The sequence below is a fragment of the Mus pahari genome, chromosome 14 (genome assembly GCF_900095145.1).
Source record: "Mus pahari chromosome 14, PAHARI_EIJ_v1.1, whole genome shotgun sequence".
Classification (NCBI taxonomy): Eukaryota; Metazoa; Chordata; class Mammalia; order Rodentia; family Muridae; genus Mus; species Mus pahari.
This window is the reverse complement of record NC_034603.1, coordinates 55,734,831-55,749,108: the sequence shown is the minus strand read 5'-3', so window position 1 is coordinate 55,749,108 and position 14,278 is coordinate 55,734,831. Positions and strand designations below refer to the sequence as shown.

Below are 14,278 nucleotides of genomic sequence, written 5' to 3'. Positions count from 1 at the left end.
AGGAGGAGGAGGAGGAGGAGGAGGAGGAAAGAAAAGGATGGCAGCTCAAGACTTTAATCCCAGCACTCAGGAGGCAGAGGCAGGTAGGCCTCTGAGTTTGAGGCCAGCCTGATCTACGGAACAAGTTCCAGGACAGCCAGGGCTATACAGAGAAACCTTGTCTTGAGAAAGGAAGTGAAAAATCAAATACAGGGTGTTATTATAACTCACTAAGCTGGACAAAAACATCTACGTATGCCTTGCCCAGAACCAGGCAGGAGGAAAACCTCCGACTTCCTAGGGTAATGATGGTCTCGGTGAAACCATCAGACTGGCCCTAAATTGTTTTGGGAAAATTGACAGCTTGAGGTCTCAGAGGATCTGCAGCATGCAAAGGTCTGCAAGTCTGCAATGATTACTCCTTCGATGCGTGTTTGCCTTTTATTATAAAGAGAGTCAAACGCAAGAAAGAATTCCCCATCAGAGGTTAGTTATATTTATTCATGACGAATTTACTATAGGCGTCAGACTAATTAACCTCCTGAGACTTAGGACTACAGGTATGTGTGTGCCATGGAAGGGGTGGTTCCCCCCCCCCTTTTTTTAAATTCAAAGCTTAGAGAGGCGGAGCAGAGGTTAGCAGCATGGACTGTTCTTCCAGAGGACTCCTGGTGGCTCAGAAGCAGTTCTTATCCAACTCCAAGGGAGTTGCTTTTCTCCTCCAAGGACCCCTGCACACATATGGTGCACAGGCACACACACCATTGTATGTGCACACATACTTACAAATAAAATAAATCTTTAAAAATTATTTTTTAAAAAAGCATTTGTAGGGGTCGGAGAGATGGCTCGGCAGTTAAAGAGCACTTGCTGCTCTTACAGAGGACCCAGGATTGGTTCCCAGCTCCTACACAGCCGCTCAAAACTGACTCTAGTTTGAGGGGATCTAATGTCCTCTTATCTCCAAGGGCATTGAGAATATATGGTACACACATATCCATCAGGCAAACAATCATACATATAAAATAAATAATCTGAAAAACCCCTCTGTGTGTGTGTGTGTGTGTGTGTGTGTGAGAGAGAGAGAGAGAGAGAGAGAGAGAGAGAGAGTCAGGGCTGTGTGTGACAGCAGCATGCCACATATGTGTCCTCAGAGGCTAGAAGAGTGAATCAGATTTCCCTGGAGCTACAGTTACAGGTGCTTGCGAGCCATCTGACACAGGAGTTGGGAATCAGGTTCTCTGGAAGAACATACTCTTGGCTGCTGGGTCATCTCTGTAGAGATGTAAGGCTGTCTTAAGGATGCCAGCACAAGGTGTAATTGACCTTCTACCATGCTGAGCTTGCTTTCTCTGCCTGCTTGTGGGGACGCTACCTCACCCAGGTCATTTGTGGGTAAGATTGGTAAGATTTCCCTACGGCCTAAGCCTGTGGCTTTAGGCCTTAGAACATGGGCTTCTGACCTGCACATGTATCTTCATAGGCCCGCTTAACCCCCACACCAGTTGTGCCAGCCCAGCTTCCAGTCACTCATTGCTGCTTTCTGGCTCCATCTCAGATTCACCTCTTCCTCCTGCTCAGCCCAGGAAGCCCAGGAAGACCCTGTCCACCCACCTTGTCACTTCTGTACACAGACAACAGGGGAATTCCCTCCCAGTGGGCCTCGCCTTGACACTCACAGCACTCAGCTCCTGGTACAGCCTGGAACTGAAACCAATCTCCGACCCAAAGCAATGAAATCATTTCCTGTGCCTGGGTCCCCTACTCAACCACAAAGCGTCTTTGCCTAAGCAAGTTCCAAATCCAGCTTTGGAAAAGGCAAAAAGCTCTTAGCCGCTGAGCCATCTCTCCAGCCCTGCTGCTAAAAACGTATTTAAATTGGTGTGTGTGTGTGTGTGTGTGTGCACATGCGTGCTCGCATGTGTGCGTGCACATAAGTACAGATGCCCATCGAGCTCAAAGGCATCAGATCCCCCTGGAGTTGTAGTTATTGGTGGTTATGCGGCCCAACAAGGATTAAAGACACACACCACCATGTCTCCTTGATTAACTGAGCTCTGACTGTCCTGGAACTCGCTATGTAGATCAGGCTGGCCTCAAACTCACAGAAATCCATCTGCCTCTGCCTTCACCTCCCAAGTGTTGGGATGAAAGGCGTGTGCCACTGGGCCCAGTCTGATTTGTTCTTAATCAAGTCCCCTTTGAGAGCAAGCCTGTTTTCTTCTGAGACTTCTGTAGCTATCTTGTTAAATGTGCTGAGATTGTCATAAGCAGGTCTTCCCTAATCGTTGAAGCCTTTTATGTCTGAGGCAGAGGTTGGCGGGGGGGGGGTGAGAAAAAGCCATAGTAAGTGAACATGCCTGCCCTTGATGATCTTTGGAAGAATTACGTGTTTTGAGAAGGCTCTCCAGATGGGCTCTGTTAACCTTGCCCTTGCCTCTCATCCTATCACGATCCTGGATCCTGTTCTGCCAGTGGGAGTAATCATGAAATGATTGTACCATAGGCCCAATAAGTAAATGGTCACAGCAAATTAACTTGGATTAACTACTGTTTTCTCATTCCTTCTACAGGGTTTACCGAGGGCCCCTGGCCCTGTGCAGAGCTCAGGAAGTTGACTAAACAGTGAAGTCAATAACTCAGAAGCCTCAAGTGACATTGTCTTTTGAATAGAGCGGATGATTCTGCAGCCAGTTACTGACAAGTGCCCCGTTACTTCCGGCATCCTTGCCGCTTTTCCCAAGGCTTGGACTCCATCCTATGTGGCTGCAGGTCACTCCCAGAGAGCACGCCTGTCGCAGGGACCCAGGCAAGGCATAAGTTCCAGTTGCTGAGCAGGTAGGATTTATGTCTGGACTCTAAATTCATGGACAGACTGCCCTCTATCACTCAGTTTTCTTCAACGACGCCACAGCACAAGGAGAGGTTAAGCCAGATTTGAGCCACCTTCTACCTCAAAAATTCCAGCTTCCATCCTTCTATCACTGAGCGGACATGGACCTCTAGGGACCTCCACTTCATCTTCCTGTCTGCAGATGAACTTCCTAAACCACAGAGATAAATGAATCTTGTTTCTATTTCCTAAGCCCTTCGGAGGTGGGGGTAGGGGCCTCCCCCTCTGCTCCAGTGAGTCACTTTTCTTGCTCATTACAGCTTATCTGGAACATACTCCCTCTGTCTTCTTCACATCCCCCTCCTCCCTGCAATTTAAATTCATTCACCTCTGGTCCTCTGTCTAGCGAACAGCTGTGTTCCTAGCATCAAAGCTTGTAAGACGTTTGCCTCTTCAGTGTGTTCGATGAAGGCTTTATGAGAAGTGGCTGTTGCTTAGCTATTGAAGACCACAAAAACCAGCCTGGGGAAACAGCCCCAAAGAACTGGCAGCTCTTCCAGATTGATTTCCAGCACCCACATGGTGGCTAATAACCATCTGTAACTCCAGTTCCAAGGACCAGAAGGCCCTCCTTTGGCCTCTGCAGTCAGCAGGCATGAATGTGGTGGACCAACATACATGTAGGCAAAACATCCATAGACATAAATAAAATTAATCATTAAAAAGACGAAACACGGGGGCTGATGAGATGGCTCAGTGGGTAAGAGCACCCGACTGCTCTTCTGAAGGTCCAGAGTTCAAATCCCAGCAACTACATGGTGGCTCATAACCATCCCTAACAAGATCTGACTCCCACTTCTGGAGTGTCTGAAGACAGCTACAATATACTTACATATAATAAATAAATAAATCTTAAAAAAAAAAAAAAAAAAAAGACGAAACACAAAAAGCAGTCAGGCATGGAGGCTAATGTCTATAATCCCAACACTTTTGGGCAGGAAAGAGGCAAAAGGAGTTTGAGGCCCAGCCTAGGCTACAGAGTAAGTTCCAGGCCAGCTTAGTGTACAAAGTGAGACTATGTCTCAAAAAAACAAATTCAAACTTTTGGCACAGTAGCTTCCCCTATAATACCAACACTTGGGAGGTGAAGCTAGGAAGGGTGAATGACTTCAAGGCCAGTCCAGGCCTATATAGTAAATTTCAGGTCAGCCTGGGCTAAAATGAGACACTGTCTCAAAAATAACAACAAAAGGGCTAAAAGGATGGCTCACCGTTAAGAACACCGACTACACTTCCAGAGGTCCTGAGTTCAATTCCCAGCAACCACGTGGTGGCTCACAACCATCTGTAATGGGATCCGATGCCTTCTTTAGGTGTGTCTGAAGACAGTGACAGTGTACTCATAAATAAAATAAATAACAACCAAAAATAAGAAGTAAAACAAAACCCACAAAGACAAAAAGCAACCCCAATGTATCCATGTATCTAGGAAGTTGGCCACACTACGGGGTTCCTGCCTCACCTGGCAAAGACTTTACAGGATCAAAAACAAAAACAAAAACAAAAACAAACAAAACCCACCTAATATGTCTCACATGCCACAGACCAGCCACAGGGCTGTACTAGCATCTCAGAGCAGGAACGTGCTGGGACCAGATCCAGTGCCTGGAAGACAACTGCGGCTTACCTGGACTCCACGCAAAAGCCCCCTCCCCCAACAAGTCTTGTCTGCTCTAGTTCTTCTGACTGGCAATTATCCCCTTCTGCGGTGTTTCACCTTGTTTTCTTTTTTATAGGGGCTGGGCATGGGGTCTCCGGACTTCACATCAGCAGTCGCCCCCCATCCCCGCTGAGCTACATCCCTGGCCCCAGTGTTTCATCTCCTCACAGCTCTTGCCCAGGGTGACTGAAACGCTAGACTAACACGCTTATCCTGCTCCTGGACTGCAGGCCTCTTGAGGACAGGGCCACCTTGGTGAGCTTTGTGCTCACCTGGCCAGCAGCTGTAAGCAGAACCTACCACACCTATTCCAATGACTAACCCCTGCAACGGCAGACTTTGAGTACAGCACAGTGGCCTTACCCCCACCTACCCCAACTCTGCCACGTTGAGACACACGACCCCAGGCATGTTATTTAGCCTCTTGCCGCCTCTTAGGTCTCTGTTTCCTCACCTGAGAAATGAATGTCGCCTCACCGGGTTTCATGAGAAAGCTAGTACTCCTAACCACTGAGCCATCTTTCCAGCCAGAGAATTAAGAACACATAGGATGGGCTGAAGGGATGGCTCAGTAGTTAAGAACAATTGTTGCTCTTGTGGAGGACCTAATTTCCATTCCCAGCACCCACATGGGGCGCAGTGGTGTCCATGCAGCTAAAACACTCAGACACATACAATGAATGAATCTTTAACAATTTTCTTTAAAACTGGACACACACACACACACAGACACACACACACCACATCAAGCTGAAGCAGGTGGATATCTGAGTTTGATGCCAGCCTAGTCTACATAACAAATTCCAGGCCACCGAGGGCTATAGAGTGAGACTGTCTCAAACAAACAAAAAAGGCACATCTGACCATGGGAAGGATTGGCTCCTTGGTGGAGTGAGATTATGTTTTTACTCCTGTTTGTGTGTGTGTGTGTGTGTGTGTGTGTGTGTGTGTGTGTGTGTGTACCTTTATCCACTATACCATATCCCAGTCCCCATGCTTCTTCCTTTATAGGAAGCCCTTTATTAGGCACTCCATACACTCTTCACTTGCCTACCCTGCCACACCCTCACTGGGTGCCTTGTCCCTCAGGACCAACACTAACAGTGAAAGAAAAGCCATTCAACCCTACTGAGTCATTTCACGCTTCCTATCTCACCCTGACGTCTCAGCAACTGTACACCTCCACTTACCGTCCCCTCCCCCTAACACCACATCTGTCCCAGCCGCTACAGTTTTAGCCAAAGATTATTTTCTCAGCACCAAGTTTCGGAGCTCTCGAGCCCACATGCAGAAATAACAGCAACTATCAAAGGAACTCATTCTGTCTGGCACAAACGTGAGACATCCTCCGACACCTTCTAAGAATGAGATGCGGAAGCACTTAGAAAGCTTCAGAGTCAGATCGAGAGCCCCGCGGGGATGTCTAAGTATGTTCTGGGAATCCTGTAAGCCATGGTGCTAGGGGTGGAACTCGGTGGTAGAGCATGTGCTTAGTTAGCATGGGCAGAGCTCTGAATCCAATATCCAGCACCACAAGACCGACCCAAACCATGAAGATCTCTTAGTAGAAATGGGCATAAAAATGGCTCGATTGGCCGGGCGGTGGTGGCGCACGCCTTTAATCCCAGCACTCGGGAGGCAGAGGCAGGTGGATTTCTGAGTTCGAGGCCAGCCTGGTCTACAAAGTGAGTTCCAAGACAGCCAGAGTTACACAGAGAAACCCTGTCTCGAAAAATCAAAAAAAAAAAAAAAAAAAAAAGGCTCGATTGCTTCCTGAAGTGCAGGTTAGACATCTGTTTCCAGGCAAGAACTCCTTGAAGATCCTTGACAACCCCGCGATAGAAAAGCAGGGCTATATATTGTTTATGAATGGGTTTATGGATTGCTTTAGTTTGGGGGTTTGTGGTTTGGTTTGGTTTGGTTTGGTTTGGTTTGGTTTGGTTTGGTTTGGTGTTTTCAAAACAGGACTTCTTTGTGTAGCCCTGAAACTCACTCTGTAGACCAGGATGCCCTTGAACCTGAAGATCCACCTGCTTCTGCCTCCTGAGTGCTGGGATTAAAGGCATGTGCCACCACCACCTCCTAGCTATATTTATGAATAGTTTTATTTTTATTCTTTCCTTTTTTTGAGACAGGGTCTAACATAACCCTGGTCTCAAGCTCTCTATGTAGCCAAGGATGACCTTGAACTTCTGATCCTTTAGCCTCCACGTCCCCAGGGCTTGAATGACAAGCTTATGCCACCATACCCAGTTTATAGGATGCTGAGGATTGAACGTTGGGTTCTGTGTGTGCTAGGAAAGCACACTGACACTCAACCAACTGAACTGCATCCTGGCCTCGAGACCTCTTCTGAAAATGAGAACTCTAGCAGCTTTATTACATGGGTGGTTGGAAGCGGAGAGGATCCGACAGCAGAGCAGACAAGGCAACTCGCACATCTTGAGTCTACCCACCAATATCTGACAGCCAGAGGGAGCTTCAGCAGAAAGGTAAGTCCCGGCCACAAGGGAAGGTGAGCCCTGCCACAAGAGCCTTGCATGCCACCAAGACATCTTCCAACTCCCATATCAAGGACCGCTAGACCACTGTCATTTGGGGTCCTCAGACCTAACTGTTACTTGTCATGATGCAGGAGCCAGCAAACCCCAGGCACCTCCTGCTCCAGCTCACCTTGCCTGGTCAGAGATGGGCCCAAGGCTCTGGGAAATTCTCAGCTCTGTTGCTTAGTAACAGCAGGGTGACTTTAGGGAACTCTGAAGGAAACAATGGATGGTTCTGCACACCAAGCCCCATACTCACTGGCTAGAGAGATCTCCCCATGCGCTGGATGGCACGGGGTGTGGCGGGCTGCAGGTTAGATCCCTGTCGTCAGAACTTCTTACCACACTCAAACCGAGACCGCCATTGTTGCATTGTATGAGACGGGAGGTCCACTTCCAAGCCTTGTTTCTGCATTTACTCTTTGTGACTGGCTTTAAAGACAGTATCAGTGGCCTCATTAAAAGGACTTTCAGGTGCTCTGGTCCACCAGAGGTGGCGTGAGCCTAAGGAAGACGTCTCAGGACTGAGGCAGATAAGTCTGACATGGAAGACCCTGGGCTCCTCCACATCCCAAGCAGACACCTGCACAGCCCAGCATCCAGAGCATTATGGGTAAGAATAGCAGAACCACCATCTTTGGAACTGTACAGGCAAAGAGCCCCAGAGGCTTGTCTGCCCTCCACTTGTGTTCTGAAGTCTCGAGAAATGGAAAGAACTACAACCCAGACCGTTTTCTTGGGAAAGTCTGCTCCAGGGCTCCCCAGGAAAACCCTTCTTCCACACTTACGAATGCTCCCCACAAGGCCCCTCGTGTCCCTAAAACATCTCCTATACTCACCCACACTTGTCCTTTTGTTCCCCCCCCCCTCATTCACTGGCCCTGTGGCCCTAACACAGTGCCTAGGGCCTCCCCACCACACAGACAGCAAACTTAGTCCTGGGAGAATGGCCACCTCAATTGCCCCTGTCCTCTAGCTAACTGGAGGGAGCTGGGAGCTGGGCCAGAGCTTCCAGGTCTCCATGACCACAAGTTCAAAGTGGCATGAGAAAGAACCTCACAACATTTCTACTTTGGGCCCCCTGGGATTATTTACTAACTAGCCACAAAGTTGGAATCTGCTCCAAAAGGCCTGAATTAGACAGAAAACTCTTAACACAGGGGTCTTAATTAGAAACCCTAGCTCCAAGGGGGCATATTATGCCCCCTGGCAGTGCACAGGAATTGCTCCAACACCTGTGCGTGTTGGAGAAGTGTGGTTAGGGTATAGCTTTCACCAGATCCCAGAGGCCCTTGGTCTAACTCTGAGACTTGGTCTTCTCCATCTCGCGCCAACCCTGAGCTACCCTAACTGCCCAGAGCCTCTGCTTTTCAAGACTGTACCCAGTTGTTTCCTTGTCTCCTGCTCCGTCATCCAGCAAGAGAGGGTGGACGGGCAATTTCCAATCCAACTTTCTGAATGAACCTCTGGTGGCCCAAACCAAGCTGTACAAAGGTACCACCCTCCATTCAAACGGAGGTCCCACTTCACGTTCGATCCAGCAGGGGCCAAACTTCATAATGAGATGACACATCTATAAGGAGATTCCTAGTATCTATCACACACTGCCTTCAAACAGCATAGTTAACTCCATCAGTCTGTAAAGAACATCAGGGCTGGAAGGACCAGAGCAACTCCAGGACCCCCACTCCTGGGCCAGGTGGCTCTCAGGGTGTTGCAAGATGTATTTCCTGGGTTTTAGCCTACCTGAGGACCAGGTGGAGATCAAGGCACATGGTCTTCTATCCGACATCACCTCTAGGGTGTTTCATCACTATCTTCCCAATTATCCACCCCACCCTCTATTCTTACAATAAGTAAATAAACAAACAAATAAAGGAAATCTAAAATCTCTCTTCCTTAAAACACCCTCTCCAGGAATTTAATAGCAGTATGAATTTCTTGAAGCTAAAACTTTTTATTACGGGAAGAAAACGGACAAGCCCATGCTGTGGTGGCAAGCCACCAACCATTCAGAGAGAAACCCAAGAGCGCTGAAGGAATAAAGAAAGGCAAGACCCGGCCCCCTGGAGCTCAGCGCCCCAGGCACTTAGAGTCCGAGGGGCGGGGGGAGCAGGGGCGGGGACAGCGCATTCTGAACTTTCTCCAGCCGGGTCGCGGAGAGACGCAGCTCCCAGGGGACCGGGTGGGACCAGAAAAGGCTGAACGACCGGTGACCACGGCGGGAGCAGGAAACGATTCTCCCCTCCCCCTAAAAGGAGCTCAGCTCCCAGCCCAGGCCCCCGCCTCGCCATCGCCATTCAAGCTGCGCCCCCAAGCCGGGGCGAAGCCGGGAGGGTGTCCATACAAAGCGGGGAACCGGGGAGCAGAGACCCGGGACGAGCAGGCTCCCCCAAGGCCTCGCGTCCCTTCCTCGCGGCGCCGGCTGGCCGGCGACCACCCCTCGGATCGCGGCCCCCGACTCCTCCGTACGCTCCCTGTGCCCAGGATCAGGGACGAGGCGGGCAGCGGTGGAGGGAGGGCGGCCGGGGACCTGCCGCGGGCTCCCGGGCAGCCGTGGCCACCGCGCGAGGACTCAAACTCGCGACGGCCCGGCCCTCGCGGCCGCGCCTCGGCGATGCTCCCGGGGAAGGTGGGGCCACCGGGCCGGGGTGGAGCGCGGCGCCCGCGAGCTCGCGCTAGGGGCGGCGAGAGCGAATCGGGGTCTTACCGAGTACCGCACGCGCGTCCGCTCCCGCGGGGCCGCTGGGGCCGGGCGGCGGGGGAGGGGCGCGGTCCCGCGGCGGCGGCGGCGGCGGCGGCCCGGCTCGGTAGCGCGGCGGCGCGGCTGGGCGCCGGGAGGCGGAGAAAGCGAGGGGAGGCCGGCTTCCTAGCGGCGGGCGGCGAGAAATGCAGCTGTCCCTGCGAAGCTGCCGGCGGGGCCACAAGTGGGGCCGCGCGGGGAGGAGCGGGACTGCGCGCGCGGCGGGGCTCAGGCTGCGACACCCCCAGACCCTCTCCCCAGGGCTGGAAGCAGGAATAGGGATCCCGAGGCCAATGCGGTTGCGCGGGATAAGGGGCAAGGGGCGAGGGATAAGGGGCAAGGGGTATCTGAAGACACTGGGACAATCTCCTCTGTGCATTCCCGCACAGACCGCTCTTCCCTTTATGGCGGGATGCCGTGCTTTTGGGCTCTGCCGACTTGGGGAGCACCTTAAGGGGTTGTTAAAGCAAGGAGACCTGAGACATGGGAGATTTGGGAAAGAGTGGGACCTAAACGCAAGGCTGACCTGAGAGTTTGCAGACTTAAACGAGGAGCCCCTAGTGAGGGCTGCAAAAGGTGCACGCACCTGGGGATACCAGGATTGTGGGAAAGTGGCAGCTCTGTGGAGTTAAGAGTTCAGGAAATAAAATGTAATATCGAGGCCAGAGGAAATCGTGGAGTTGATGAGGGAAATCAAAGTCACAGCCGATTCACCCTATAGTTACCACCCACTAACATCTTATCTCCACCCAGCATTCATTCGCCACTACTTCAAGGCTTCTGAGCCTCCATAAGGGATTCTACAAACGGTTTAATAAACGGTCGATCAACTTTGGCTCATTTTCCAAGTGGTTTGGTTTTGTGCACTAATTTGGAGGTGAGAAAAGGGAACAGGGAATGATTACCAAGAGTAGAGAGCTACCTAGGAGGGATCGGAAGAGGATGAAGGTCAAATCAGTACATCTTATGAAAAATCTCAACCTTACTAACTGGAAGAGCCTGCGCATTTGTGTGTGGAGCCCTGCAAACAGCCCTCTCCTCTTCCGAAGGCTTGCAATCTTGGCTGAGAAGGCTGGGCGAGCTCACCCAAGAGACATCTGATGGTAAAACCCGCAAACCAAGGCCTCAGAGTCTCCGTCATTTGCATGTCAAGGGTAATTTCTTCAGCGAGGTGGAATCTGAGGATACCCTGAGAAAACCCCACCTCTGAGACTCCCTTGTTCCCTTCGGCCCCTCTGCCCATGCCCTTCACCCGGTTTCCTCCGGGAACCCTCACCCTATCTGGACCCCATGTTAAAGATTCAGAATCTGAAGTGCTCCGTTGTGGCTGCTGCTGACTGAACTGTCACCAAGCACTCAGGATTTATCCTCTGGGCCAATAAAGCCTAGATGATGGTATCGAGTTTGTCACCTTATACTGTAGTGTTAACTTCACCTGTCACTTTTCTGCTTATTGGCAGAATCTTTCTCTAATCTGTCCCAGTCACTTTGACATTTCAGGACTTGAGGTGGGGGTGGGGGCTTCCAATGCCTCTGGATTGCTTATGACATGTATTTTCATTAAAGTCATTAACAAAGCCAGCTAGTCGCTGTGGTGGTCACCCTTGAAGCAGCCTGTCTGTGGGCTTTGCAATGTCCTCCTTTGGGGTCGATTCTGGAAGCTTCCTCCCAGTCCCGCCTCCCCACTCCTCCACCCCCACCCCTGCTTCTCATACCCAGAGCAACTTCACTCTCCCCTACTGATGCTCTGAGCACCCGGAGCCTCAGGTTAGGTCTCTCCTGCAACCCAGCCCCTCATATCTGCTGCCTGCCTCAGCTCTCCAGCATAAGGTCCCTTGAAGACCTCATGGAGGCTAACAACAAACTCAAAACCATCCCTCCCTCATCTAAAACGCCACCTCTGGCACGGAGGTTAACCAGCTCAGTCCCTGCCATCCCTCTTCCTGGGTATTCTGTTGCTCTCCAGCTGTAGCCATCCTTCCTTCCCTTTCCCCTACTTCTTCACACAACTGCTGCCTGGCTCCAGCCCCTGGGCTCTGCCCTCCGTAGCTTGTGAGAGACCCCTTCTGCTCTCTAGTCAAACTTCCTGCCTGCGTCAGAGGACTCCAGTCGTTCTTTCTTTCCACCAGCCCCGCCCCCTTTCTGCTTCAAGCCTACCAACACTTCAAGATGCCCCCTTTTGAACAGATCCTGTCCGGATCCTGCCCTGCCCCGCAAGCCATCGCCCTAGTAATGTTGTCTCATCCGAAGTAGACTTCCTCTAAGATGGAGATGCGTATCCCTTACTTGTTCCAGCCTCGTTCTAGCTTTTCTTTCCTGCCGTCTGGCCTTCTTCCCCAGTCATCCCAGGAGCTACCCTCTGTGGGAGGCCCTGGCAGGCACCTGGTTGTCTAAACCCATGAACCTCCTGCTCACCCCACTTCTTGGCTCTGATGCAACCCCAGGTGCTATTAAAGCCTCTTTGAAATTACTCCCACCCCACAGATTGCCCATCCTACAAGGCTTTCCCAACTACCCCACGCTTCTCCAGTACCTTCTCTAGTACCCAGTTCCTTCCTGCTCTTCCAATAAGCTAGGCCCTAGGATGTGTTCACAGATATTAATAGTTTTCTGTGGGCACCAACCTTTAGGACTTCTTCAACCTGCTACATGACTTTGGGCCAGGCACTTAACTCTCTGTGCTTCAGTTCCCTTACTTGTGCCAATTAAGGTCTAGTACATTTAATGTATTTGGGTGTTTTGCCTGCATAATTGTCTGTGCTCCACATGTGTGCCTAACTCGGGCATGGGGGGGGGGGGCTGGTGAGATGGCTCAGCGGTTAAGAGTACTGACTGCTCTTCCGGAGGTCCTGAGTTCAAATCCCAGCAACCACATGGTGGCTCACAACCACCCGTAATGAGATCTGAAGACAGCTACAGTGTACTTACATACAATAAATAAATAAAATCTTTACAAAAAAAAAAGAGAGAGGGGGGGGCATTAGATTCCCTGGAACTGGAGTTATAGATGGTTGTGAGCCACCATGTGGATGCTGAGAATCAAACCCAGGTCCTCTGGAAGGACATCCAGTGCTGTTAACTACTAAGCCATCTCTCCAGCCCCACTCATTTACTTCAAAGGACCATGGTGAGAATACAATCAGTCCACACATTCTGAAATATACAGAACAGCACTTGGCATGCTGTTCTGAAGCCCAGAGTTGATGATGCTCCCTGTTGAATAGGATTGGTGATCCCCAATCCTCAGAGGGTGTCTTAGTTAGGGTTTTACTGCTGTGAACAGACACCATGACCAAGGCAACTGTTATAAAGGTAATGTATAATTGGGGCTGGCTTACAGGCTCAGAGGTTCAGTCCATTATCATCAAGGTGGGAGCATGGCAGCCTTCAGGCAGGCATGGTGCAGGAGGAGCTGAGAGTTCTACATCTTGTTCCAAAGGCAAACAGAAGACAGGCAGTTAGGAAGAGGGTCTTAAAGCCTAGGTCCACAGTAAGACACTTCCTCCAACAAGGCCACACCTCCAATAGTGTCACTCCCTGGGCCAAGTATATTCAAACTATCACAGAGGGTAATATTTAAACTCTGCTCCAGTTCAGATCTGGAGTGCTACCCAAAGGCCTCTGTGTGAAACCTTGGTCTCTACCATTAGTACATTTAGGAGGTGATGGAGCTCAGGAAGTGGGACACAATGAATAATCTTTCCAGGACCTCAAAGGGGATAGTGATACCTATATACATAGAGTACAGTATGACCTATATCCCCTTCCTCTTCTCTGTCCCTCTCCATCCAGGAGATGAGTAGCTTTGCTGGACTCATGCCCCTGTCGCTTCATTAGAACCTGTGAACCAACAGGCACATTGATCATGGACTCTGGGTTAGTCAGGGCTCTCCAGAGCAAGGCTTTAAACTCTTGACCCCTTTTTATTTTTTTTTTTTTTTGAGAATTTTTACATGACCCTAGGTATGTAGCCGTATAAAGCAGTTATACAAATCAAACGTTTATTGTTAATAAATAATAAAATAGTTAAGTGATTTTTGCTATGCATGTAACTTTTACCATTTCTTCAAAGTTGCACACTAATGAGATGCACGTGCTTGCTTGTTTTTACGTAAACAGTCAAACCTTGGCTGAATATTTGCTACTGCAGGCTGTAGAGCATCTTCGATGTTTTTCAGATTTGACATATTGATTTTTATAATCACCAATGCTGAGAACATATTTAAATAAATAGAGAGTACAGGTTGGCAAGGTATGTTTAGGGCCACTTCAAAAATTTCTGGAATCTGTTCTAATGCCAACCAAAAATTCACTTAATTTTTCTTGAGACAGGATCTCAACTACATAACACTGGCTGTTCTGAAATTCTCTGTGTAGATCAGACCTACCTCCAACTCCCAGGGATCCACCCACGTCTGCCCGCTGAGTGCTGGGATTAAAGGCCGCTGCCACTATGCCGA

At 50.1% G+C, this 14,278-nt stretch overlaps 1 protein-coding gene across 1 annotated transcript in view; it reads right to left on the bottom strand.

Annotated features, from left to right (window-relative positions):
* The window catches only part of Cuedc1 (CUE domain containing 1), a 93,774-nt gene extending 83,921 nt beyond the window's left edge, over window positions 1-9,853 (bottom strand). The window contains exon 1 of the mRNA XM_021212817.2: window positions 9,786-9,853. The gene's annotated coding sequence lies outside the window, so the exon portion shown is untranslated. The remainder of the gene's footprint in view (window positions 1-9,785) is intronic.
* Window positions 9,854-14,278: the final 4,425 nt, after the last annotated feature.